At 56.6% G+C, this 11707-nt stretch overlaps 1 long non-coding RNA gene across 1 annotated transcript; it reads right to left on the reverse strand.

Annotated features, from left to right (window-relative positions):
- Positions 1-960: 960 nt before the first annotated feature.
- LOC107135813 lies at positions 961-11700 on the reverse strand. The gene is made up of 3 exons (XR_001502617.2): positions 11562-11700; positions 9041-9179; positions 961-1787 (listed from the first exon to the last, which is right to left on the reverse strand). It is a non-coding gene; the product is annotated as an uncharacterized LOC107135813 (long non-coding RNA).
- Between the last annotated feature and the right edge of the window lie 7 nt (positions 11701-11707).

Raw genomic sequence — 11707 nt, forward strand, 5'->3', positions numbered from 1 at the left:
AGGAATCACACTAAACACATTATACTTCCCCTTGTTTCTTCTCCCCTAAATCCATTCCATATTAATGATTACAGAGCTGTCTTGCCCTTCCTTAAGGACTGTATAGTATTTTACTGTTTAGATGTACAGAAGGTCCCTTCCTTATGATGCTTCAATTTAGGATTTTTTGATTTAATGGTTCGACTTGGGATTTTTTGACTTCACGATGGTATGAAAAGGATGGTACGTTCAGTAAAAATTTCTACTGAAGTTCTTCAAATGTTGATTTTTTTTTTTTCCTGTGTTGGGGATTGAATCAAGAGGACTTTACACTGAGCTGCATCCCTGGTTCCTTTTTGTTTTTGAGACAGGATCTTACTAAATTGCTGAGCTGACCTTGAACTTGTGATACTCCTGCCTCAACCTCCAGAATAGCTGGGATTACAGGTGTGCACGGTGCTCAGCTTGAATTTTGAATCTTTTTTTTTTAAAACATTTACTTTTTAGTTGTAGGTGGACACAATACCTTTATTTTATTTATTTATTTTTATGTGGTGCTGATGATCAAACCCAGGGCCTCACATGTGCTAGGCGAGCGCTCCACCCCTGAGCCACAACCCCAGCCCCAGAATTTGGAATCGTGATACGCAATCCGAGACTCTCCAGATGCTGCAGTGGCAGCCACTACAGTCCTCGGTCACCACAGGATCTTGAGGGTGAAGGCTGAGCTACAGTGCACTGTGTTGCTGAGCTAGGACAATTGCATTTTTTACTTAGTTTACCAGGATGCAGAGGAGCATCTGTGCTGTGATGTTTTGGGGGGGACAGTGTCTTGCTATATTGTCTGGCTATCCTCAATTCTTACCTCAAGAGATCCTTCTGCTTCAGTCTCTAAGTAGCTGGAACTATAAGTGTGTGTCCCCTCCTTAGGCTGTGAGGTTTTTAAATCATGAAAGACACATTCATAAAAAAGGGCACATAAAATATTTATGTACAATTTAATTATAAAGCTAACACTATGTAAACATTATCCAGGTCAAGAAATGAAACGTTGGGCTGGGGATATAGCTCGGTTGGTAGAGTGCTTGCCTCACATAGACAAGGGCCTGGGTTCAATCCCTAGCACCACCAAAAAAAAAGAAAGAAAGAAAACATTGCCGGGCATGGTGGCGCACACCTGTAATCCCAACAGCTCAGGAGGCTGAGGAAGGAGGATCTCAAGTTTGAGGCCATTCTGAACAATTTAGCAAGACCCTAAGCAACTTAAGAAGGGTTGAAGGTGTGACTCAATGGGAAAGCACTTGTCTAGCATATATAAGGCCTGGGTTTGACCCAGCACTGGGGAAAGAAAAAAAAAATGAAAAAAAATAAAATAAAATTTTAAAAAATAAATTAGGAAAAGAAATAAAAGATTGCCAGGACCCAGAGCACCTCAAACGTCCCTTTACTTCTGTCCTAGCTTTTTTTTAGAAATTATTTCCTTACACTTTCCCGCTTGGTACTGAGCAGGACCCAGGTCGGGTGCGTGCCAGCCGGGAGCCCTCCCGTGAGCTACACCTCCGCTCCCACCCCTTACTTTTCTTTATGAGCATCTCTAACTGTTGTAGCTTAGTTTTTATCTGAACAGATTTGAGTCTTGAGAGGAAGAGAAGGATGGTGTGCACAGCCTCTGGGGTCCGGCTTCTTCTGTCACAACCTGCTGTGTTCACTCTCATTGCTGGACCCTTTTCCAGGGTCATAATCTCTGTAATCAGTCCCCTATTGATGGGCACGTGGGTGTCTCCAGTCTTCTGCTGCTACAAATAAGGCTGCAACCAATAAAATGCGGTAAATTACACACGTGCAGGTTTATACATAACAGGCTTATGTTTGGGATAAATTTCCAAAAGTTGAATCACCAGGTTGAAGGGCTGCGCACTTCTAACTTGATGACAGACCGGTAAGTAGATAGCTATTGTCATATGACCTTAATAACATTGTACCTCTTACCCTCCTACCAGCAGTGCCTGTCGGTGATCTTTCCCCACCCTGTTGGACAAGTGGGTGACCTGCAGAGTGACACGGAGGCCAGGCAGGCCTGGGGTGGGGTGGCCCTTTGCCCCCACTGGGCTGGTGGCCAATGGGGGTTGGCTGGGTGCTAATGCAATTGCAGGGGAGGCAAGCAGCAGGAAATGGGCAGGCGTCCCCAAAGCTTGAGTCCACAGAGGGGAACCTGACCCCGGACCTCACAGACCCCTCACCCTCGGCCTAAAAGACCTGGGAAATGAGGAAATGTCACCCCTCCCATTTTCCTATGAACCGTCCCCCAGGAGCTGTGACAGCGCATGTTCAAAAACGCAGGCCTCACGCCCAGGGCTGGGAAAGTCGGCCCAACCGAGCTGAGCCTGGGCAGGGAAATGGCGTGCACCGAGATGGCTGTCTTGCAACTTCCTCTCAGGGTTGAGACACTTGGGAAAAGGACCCTGGGGCCCCAGCCTGGGTCACTAGGGCCCCTCAGCGCTCCCCAAACTTTGGTCACAGCTGGCTTCTTAGAGCACGAAGATGGCCAGCAGATATTGGCCAGGGCCTTCACATGCCGGCTGACAGGGGAGGAAGGCCTTTGCATCCCTGCCTTCAGGGTGCCTGCTCTCCGGCAGGAGAGGAGCCGGGGACACAGTAGATGGCGTGTGTCCCCGCATGCAGAAAGTAATGGCCACTAGCGAGGAATCCCATGACGCTGGGAAGGGGGATCATCGCAGCTGGGAGAAGCCTGGACTGCTTCCCCAGGGTGTGATCGCTCCTGTCCAGGGAGGGCCTCCTCCAGAAGGTCACCTTTGAGCAACCCCTAGAGGCAGCTGGGGGAGGGCACCCGGCAGTGTCTGGAAGGAGAGTTCCAAGCAGGGCCCAGCTAGCGCCCATGTCCCAGGAGGGTGAGGTGGTGGTCCCTGGGAACAGAGCCAAAATGGCAGGGGGTGAGGCCAGACAGGGCCAGGTCGGGTAGGACCTCGAAGGGGGGAGTGTGGGATTTGGTTTTAACTCCAAGATCAAAGGGCCCACTGCAGGGTGCGATCGCTCCTATCCGAGTCTAAAGCTGGTGCCATGATCATCCCTCGGGTCCAGATGCGGCCACTGAGGCTCAGAAGTGGCTCAGTCAATCCAGGCCTCAGGGAGATGCACGCTCAGGTCTGCCTGAGACCTTGACCCTCGCTGGCAACCACGGCAGATGCTCCTGAAGCGCAAGCCAGGCTGGCCCCTACTGTCTACCTGCCTTGGCTCCTTCCTCCCTTGTTCCTGGGGGGCAGACCTGATCAGTGGCACCTTACAGATGAGGGAGATGCGGCCCAGGGAGGTGAGGGGGCTTGCCCAAGGGCACGTGGCTGGCAGTGGGGCCAGAGCTGCTGCAGAGTGGCCCGAGGGCCTGTGTTCTCGAGCTAAGCCTGTGGGTCTCTTGCGGGTATTTCCCCAGGAGTCTTCCTTAGCTCTCAGCCTCTAAGCCTGCGCTGGGCCTCCAACACGGGAGCTGGCAGCCTCCCCCTCCTCCACCCCATGCAGCCCCAACCCCACCCCAGCCAGAAGGCGCTGCTCAACATTCCCAGAACCTCTTTCTCAATCTCCCACAGCCTTGGCTCACAGGCCCACGGCCTTCCACACCCCAGGGCCTCTCTTTCAAGGCTCACCTCCTTCGGGCTGCCTCCTCAGACTGCCCCCTTCCTGGTTTGCCCCATCTTTCCTCAGTCTCTCCTTCCTCTCGGGTGCCCCAGCCCTGCAGCCCCAGGCACAAACCCCCAGAGCACCTGCCTCCTCAGAGTCCTGCCTCCTCAGAGTCCAGGCGCTGGGATTTGAAGCCCCCCCTCCACCACACCCTTGTCTCGGGCTGACCAGGCCTACAGATGGGGCGCTCACCTCCTGGCCACATCACTCAGCCTCCGGCACCTCAAACCCACCGCCACCCACAGCGACTTCCGTCTGCTCACCACGGGCAGCACCACACCAGCTCACTGAGGAGGAGCTGCTTCCCCACCCAGACCCTCCTCTGTGGAGCCCCCTCTGCCATCCTCTGCCCTCTAGGTCCCCTGGTCTCTATGCTCACCAGGATCTTCCCCCCAGGGATTGGCCACAAGGCCTCTGGGGAGTTCGTCCCTCTCTCCAGAGCTCAGGCACCCTGTTCTACAGGTCTTGGAGTGGTGCTAGGTCAACTAAAGGCTACTCTGTGCAAGCCTTTACCTGGTATACAGTAGGGTTCCAATTAGTGCATGTTGGAACTAAAGTCCATCCTTGGTTGGCCTTTATAAATGCTTACTGAGTCCTGCAGAGATCGGTCTTCACCTCTGAAGACCTTCAATACTATCCCTGACCCTCCTCTCTCATTCTGTGGCTGAGGGCAAGACACTTCTTGGGGCCTCAGTCTCCTCATCTGCAAAATGGGAACAATAACGGGACACACCTCATGGGCCCGTGAGAACGCAGGTATGATGTATGTGTGTGACCAGGTGCCCGCCAGAGAGAAGGACGCTCAGCCCTGTCCCCAGGGCTCAGCATCTCAGTCCTCAGCCCCTTGGAGCTCCCACCCCAGGCCTCTCCACTGCTCCTGGGAAAAGCAGAAATGTGGGGAGCCAGGAAGCTGGTAGAGCAGAGGCCTGAGACAGCTTCTCTGCCCACTGGACAAGGCCCCACCACCCTGGGGGTCAAGGCTGCACGTCTCTCTCACCCTCCTTGAGCAACCAGCTATTGGGAGGAGAGAGCCAGCCCAGGAGAAGGGCCGGGGTAGGGACCCTGTGGTAGGACAAGCAAAGCTCTTTGAAAAGAAAAAAAACTAAGAGTTACTGAGTTCCGCCGTAGGCTCAGAGGCCACGGGCAGGAGTTATCTCCATTTTAAAGACAGAAACCAGCTCACGGTGGGTGCTTCCATGTGCTCCAGGCCACACAGGGACTAAGGGCCAGAATCAGTATTTAAGCCCAGGCTTGTCTTGCCCGCAAACCTGAGTTTGGCCCAAAGCTGCCTTAGATCTATGAGTGTGGAGGAGGTGAGCGGACTCTAGTGGGCCACTGAGATGGTTGCCGAATTCATCTTGGAGTCTACGGGGCCCAAGGTCAGTGCAGAGTGGCCCAGAGGTCTGGCTAGGGCTGGGGGCAGCCAGGGTGCTGGAGCAGGAGGCCAGACCTGGAGGAGTTAACTGCATGAGGGGCCTGAGTGAATCAGAGGCTCCGCAGGCTGCGATGGAAATTCCCTGTGCATGGCGTGTGTGGTCACCCAGAAAAGGGAAACGGTGCTTTTCGGAGCAGAGGACAGCGGGGGCTGGAGCCCGGGAGCAGACGCCTGGCCGGGTGGGGCTGGCAAGTGTATTAGGACCAAGGAAGGACCTCTGGGTCTGTTCCAGGCCCTAGGAGAGAAGTGGAGGTGAGGAGCCACCAGGCCAGGCGAAGCCTGGTCGTGCTATGGCATGTCCATGGGCCTTGACAGATGGGCAGGAGTTCACAGCAGGGACCGGCCCTCCAGGCCATGGGAGCCGAGAAGCCAGGCACGGGGCTGTGACTCAGCACTGAGCCCCGATCCACCCTGCTCTTGCTGGAGAACTCCTTCCTGTCCTTCAGGGCCTATCCCAATAGCAGCGCTCCCCCGCAGGCAGCGTCCCACGGCCTCAGTTTCTCCCTTGAAGCTCACAGGACTTGTCTGCAGTCCCCATAGGACTATGGGTTCCCCAAGGGCAAGGGCCAAGCCCTAGCTGTATAGACAGCTCACACCCAGGACCGGCCTGGCTCCAGGTATTTGTGACAATTCACAAGATTGAAATCTGCGGCTCAGAGAGGAGAGGTGGGACTCCATGGGCCAGCTGCCTGCGGCAGGAGGCGCTCACCCAGGGGTTTCCCTCGGCGGGGATGTGGCCAGAGGGAAAGAATGGGGCAGGGCCTGTGGCAAAGGCAGGGGCCAGTGGGCACTGATGGCAGGGCCAGGGAAGGCCATGTGCCCTGGGGTCCGAGGCCTGAGCTCCAGACCCCTCTGCTCCATCCTTGTCACAGTGCTGGGAAGTGTCCACCCTTCTGGGAGAGAGACTGAGGTACACAGAGGAGCCAGGTGTCAGAAGAGGGAGGCCGTGGGTTTAGATTTTCCTTGTGGAATCTAGAATCTCAGTCCAGACCCTTTAGCCGCAGACCTATGGTCCCCCCTGAGCCTCAGTTTCCATCTTATGACGGAGATGACAGAACAGGCCTTTTCTGAGGGGAATACAGATGGAGGGGAACTGTCAACCTCGTGTCAACGCGAGGGACACTGCCACCAGGGATGGTCATATGCTCTCTCTCCCTGTCGCTGCTGCAGCACCAGCCGACCCGCCAGCTCCTAAGCAGTGTTGAGCTGTGGTCTCCACCCGTGTCCATCTGTCCCCACCCAATCTGCCCTGCACAGGGGCCTACAACCCACACCTGCCTGATGAGGGGGCTGACAACGAGTAGGGTGATGGCCTCCCGCCAGAAGCAACCCTCAGATACCAGAGGAGCACACCCCATCTCCTGACCCCCTACTTGTCTGCTGTGAAGGTCAAAGGCACCCAAAGGAGCCGCCCTCAGGCAAGGGCCAGCAGCATGGCGCCCATTGGGTTGGAGCTTTTCCAGTCATGAAGGGGAACTGAGAACTGTGGGAATGTGCCTCGTGCAGACGGGGGTGGGCTGGGTCCAGTGTGTGTGGTGCGGGGGCGGGGAGCTGCTTCAAGGAGCTCACACTTACAGGGTCCTGGGGTAAAGAGGAGCAGGGGAGCCCTGGGCAGGTGGCTAAGGGGTTGGGGGTCACCATGGGGTAGCTTCAGGTTGTCCAGAGCTGGCCAGGCAGTAGGAGGTTGGGGTGCTGTGTGGGAAGGAAAGAGGAAGCCATGGGGGGGCACTGCCGGGGATGGAGTGGGAGTGGGGGCTGGGGGCCTGGAGCCACTTTGGCCACAGCTACTTCACTTCTCCGGGTTTCGGTTTGTAAATAGCTGCTGGCTCTGTGCAGGCAGGATGGGCCCTGTCCCTTCTGTGGCCTGTGTCCAGGGAGGCCCAAGTTTCAAGAGCTGCAGATGCTCAAACATAGAAATTTGAGGACCCAAGGAGGCTTCGAGCCTATTAGCCTTTGGCCTGGGTGGGTGGGTTCTGGGGTCCACCCTGGGCAGCCCGACCTGTGGTCACTGAAGTGATGCAGCTGGGCCAGAGTTCTGCAGAATTGATGACTTGGCCACATGGGGCTTATTTATAACTGGGCCTTTGTGGCCAGAAGCAGCTGCTGTGCCGCAGACTCAGCACTCAGGCTGGCCTCGGGCACAGGATGGTAAGGGCCAGCCTGGCCCAATGGCCCCTCAGCCTGGGCCTCAGGATCTGTGGGACCTCTGAGGCCTCTCTGGCTGGGCCCGGTCCCTGTGCTATGATGGTAGATCTTGGGATTTAGGGGGAGCTCCTGGACCAAGGGGGTGGCTGGTTCAATCAGTGGACTGGTCAGGCCCCAGGGGCTTGCTTGGGCCTTGGCCTTTCTGCGAAGATGTTCCTCCTCCAAAGGCCAGACGCCATCAGCAAACTCAACAAGAAGCAAAGTCATCTCCCCTCCCTTTCTTGCAATATCAGCTTAAAACAAAACAAAACAGATTCAGGAAGACGGCAGCACTGAATCCCAAGACCTGACCCTAATGATGACCCTCTAGGCAGACTGACAGGTGGGGAAAGGCACAGGTCTCCAAGGCCCCCCGTGTCACACTCCAGGGGCCTTCATCCCCTTAGCAGACGGGAAGCCTGGCCCTGCCCCCATCCTGCACATGACCACCAGTCTTCCTTTGATGGGGTGTCAGACCCTTTCCTGAGGTTTGCCTACAACCTTCCTCCCATGTTTGAGTCCTTCTGAATCAACTTGTCGCCCGCTATGTCCCTCTGTCCCTCCACTCTCTCTGTTCACATTGGTCCTGGCCCCCATTGCCAAGCCTTGTTTCAGCCTGGCCCCCACCTGGCATGTGCTCTCCTACCCCCTCCAGCCTCTCCAGTCCCCCTCCCTAGGTCTTCCCCACACCCCACCTGGGAGGCCCAGCCTCAGTGCCGTCCCCAAAGCTTCGCCTCTTGGGAAGTAAAGTTCAATAAGTGGGCAGAAATGGGCTAGGATTCCACCTCCTGGTGCCATGTACTAGAAAAAGAAAAAGAGGCCTGAGTGGGTGAGAGGTGGCCAGCGGCGCTCAGCTCCAGACAAAGCCGAGCCCAGAGCCACGTGCCCTGACTCCCAGCCTGGAGCTCTCACCCCTGGACCTTTGGCCTCCTGGACCACTGCTCGGCCCTGCCTGGCCCCTTCCCCTTGGTGGAAGCTGTTGGGGAAGGGAGGGGTAGGGGCTTCATGTGGGGGGAACTCAGGCCATCTACTGCCCAGGTCTGGGGCCTGGGGGGGTTGTGGGCCCACTTAGGCTCCTCTGGGCAGGGTCAGGGTGCCCAGCCTGGAGCCGCCCTGGCTGCAGCTGCCCCTCTTTCCACATCGGCAGCAGCAAGGCCGGCGCCTGAGAAAACAGGAAGCGCTCAGTCACCACAGGAAGCATGTGTGCACTGCCTCCCCACCCCCGGCCCATTGCAAAACGCCAACAGCCCCATTACCACAGGCACCGCACAGGGGCTAGGAGAAATGCTCCTGCCACCTTGCCTGCCGAGGAGCTGGACAGACTCCCCCCCGTGGGCCAGGCCTCAGAGCGCTGTCCAGCTGCGACCTGGAGGAGCCCAGAATCTACCTGGGGACCAGAGCCTCAGGCCTTCCTTCCTCTGGATTCTCAGCCCAATCCCCAGATGGGCCTAAGCCAGGCCTACTTTGGCTACCCTTTAATCCAAATACGGGGTCAGGGGTCACAGAGAAACCATTCTGTGACCTACTATTTGGCATTTGAGGGCTGCCAGGCCTTCAGACATGACAAGGCCTGTTCCCAAGCCTTACTGAGGCGTTGACCCAGAGCCCTCCACCCCCACCACCCTAGGGAGCCTGCTGCTGCCAAATCCACACCTGCCTCACTCTCTGCCCAGGCAAGACGCTGCCTGCCCCTGAAGGTCCTGCCTTTGAGAGATGGGTCCCTCCCCTTCCTCCCCTTGCTGCCCAACTCACCTCGGTTTCTGGCCCCTAGGCCCAGCCCTTGGAAGGAGACGGGAGTCCAGCAAGGTTGAGGCCGGGTGCCTGGGAGGCCTGTGTTCCTCCAGCCCCGGGGGACAGCAAGGAAAAGAGAAGAGAGCAGAGCATTTCATGGCTATAATAAATCAAAGGGGGAAGTCAGAACAGGAGAAATAAGAAACTTCCCTAGCCTGGGCACAGGGACCTGCCAGGCAGCAGCCCCCAGACACCCCAAGGCCTTCCCTCCTTCCTCCTGCCTCCCTAGCCAGCACCCAGATCTCTCCTCTGGCGCAGGTGCCCCACCTGCCCAGAGACCCTCCCTGGGCATCCAATGACCCTGTTCATGGTGATCCCTGGACCAGGTGCCTCTGTGCTCAAGTTTCTTCCTGAGAGGCACAAAAATCCCTGGGTCGTGCTGGTCAGGGGACATGAATGTAGGCTGCCCAGCAGAGAGGCATGAAGATAGTGACCACTATGGACCAAAGACCCTCAGAGGACGAAGGGAGGGGAGGGGCCTCTGAGAATTGCCATGAGACTGTCGGGGCTGTGTGAACATGAGTCTGTGAGAGAAGAGAGCACTTCTCTGAGCAGAAGCTGGGCTGGCCCCAGACTGTGACAACAGGCAGGGTCTCTACCTCAGCCCTGTCCCTCTTCTTCTCCCAAGCCCTGGGGGCCTGTGGTCCACAGTGCTCGCACGGGCATACACAGCCACAGAGCAGAACCACGGCCTGCTGCCCTGGCCTGAAGCATCCACTCGGGTAGAAGACCGAGAGGGGAAATTTTTTAAAAAGGGGTCGGGGATCCCACTATTATTATTAAAGAAAAGGTTGAAAACTTTTGTGAGTTTCTAGGTAAAATCAGAAATTTCAGACAAATTTTGGCTAGTTTTAGGACCACTATGAACCATGTCCCCTACGCCCCTGAGACATTCCTCCTGCGCCTTGGCTATCGGCAAGCAAAGATGGAGGCTCCAGATGCCTCTACTTGAAGCTGTCCTGAGATGGTGAGCTCACTCCCTCACTCCAGCTCTCTGCTCTCACTGAGCCACCTCTCCTCCTGATGATATCTCCTAAGTGCCACCAGCCTGAAGCTCTTGGGAGGGTGTGGCAGGCATGGGGACACCCTGAGGCTCTGTTTCCTAGTCGGAGGACAGGGAGCACACCACTGTAGGCAGTGCCTACAGGAGTCCAGGCTCTGGAGCATGTGTAGTGAGTGACCCTGGGCAAGCGACTTCACCTCTCTGAGCCTCAGTTTTCCCCATTCGAATGCCTAAGTCGAAAGTTTGCAATGAGGGACAAATGAGAGGTTGTGGAATGGGGCCTCGGGTGATCGTGTGGCCAGCATCACACCACAGTCCCCCTCCTGCCTCCTCCCAGAAGTCCCCACTTCCTCCCTCTGCTCCCTCTCACCTGCCTGAGTCAGGTGAGAACCTTGGCTCCCTTCGGTTCTCTAGCACCCCAGGGCCCCTGGCCTCACCCTGACCCTTCCTAGTCTGGGACAATGCTGGAGCTGAACTTCTCGGCTCCCACCCAAGGGACTCCCTCCTTGAGAAAAAAACCTTGGAGGCCCCAACTTCTGCCCTGGCAAGGGCTCCTCCCTTTCAGCCAGGACTGTTTTAACAGCTGGTGGATTCATCAGGCAATGTCTTAATTTTTGCATCTGCAAGATTATCTGCCTTTCTCAGATGAGAAGACTGGGGTTCAGAGTGGCTGGTGCCAGGTCATCTGGCTAGAGAGGAGCAGTTTTCAAATGAGAACTCAGTTCTCCAGTTAGCCAGCAGCACAGAAATTCTATGTGAACCATAAGTAGAGTGGCGCCTCTTCTCATCTGGAGAGCAACTTGGAACTTTTGGAGGGTCACTACCACCCAGGCCCTTGGCCACTCCGCTTCTCAACCATAGCACTCGTTCCAGATTCTCAGACTTCTCCTGATCCAAGCTGGAGGATGTCAGAGTTGGAAAAACTCCAGCCTCAGGCGCCCATGAGAACAAAGAGTATAAAATCCAGAAGGGTGAGCAGCCTCCCGGTTTATGCCCTTGGCTCCCCACCCTGGGCATGCACACCGTGGGCCAATAGCACTTAACGTCAAAAGTGACAAAACAGCATTCCCTGTGGCTAGAACGGGGGACGAATGTTTGCCGCTTTCAATCCCAGGTCTGCATCTGAGAACCGAGTCACTGGATGGGGGACTTGACCCTAATGTGAGGAGAAAAGTGAGTCCCCTGGTGTGGAGATGCCGCAGGAGGGACATTGGCTTCCAACAGCCCAGGGTTGGTCCCCCTCCTTGCACACTCTCAGCTCGGACCCGGATTACTCCCACTCCACAGGTGAGGGAGTCGGGGAAGGAGGCTGCTCAAGGGCCTTCTGGGGATGAGCCAGGAGCCAGGAGGTGGCGGCTGGCCTGTGAGTGGCTGGGGTGCCTCGCGTGCAGAACAGGACCACAGCCCTGATCAGAGGCCTGTACTCGCCGGCCCCTGTTCTATCCCAGCGGCGTGGGGGAGGGGAGATGGGGCTCCTACCCCCATTTTCCCGCCGAGATAACCGAGGCGTGGAGCCCGGCTGTCACTTGTCACTTGTCCCGAGCGGGGCGATAGGCTGGCCCCCACCCCCACCGTTCCCCTGGCTCCCGGGCCAGGATGCCCAGCTGGGTGGGGGGGCTCGCCGG

Source organism: Marmota marmota, unplaced genomic scaffold (assembly GCF_001458135.2).
Source record: "Marmota marmota marmota unplaced genomic scaffold, marMar, whole genome shotgun sequence".
Taxonomy (NCBI): domain Eukaryota; kingdom Metazoa; phylum Chordata; class Mammalia; order Rodentia; family Sciuridae; genus Marmota; species Marmota marmota.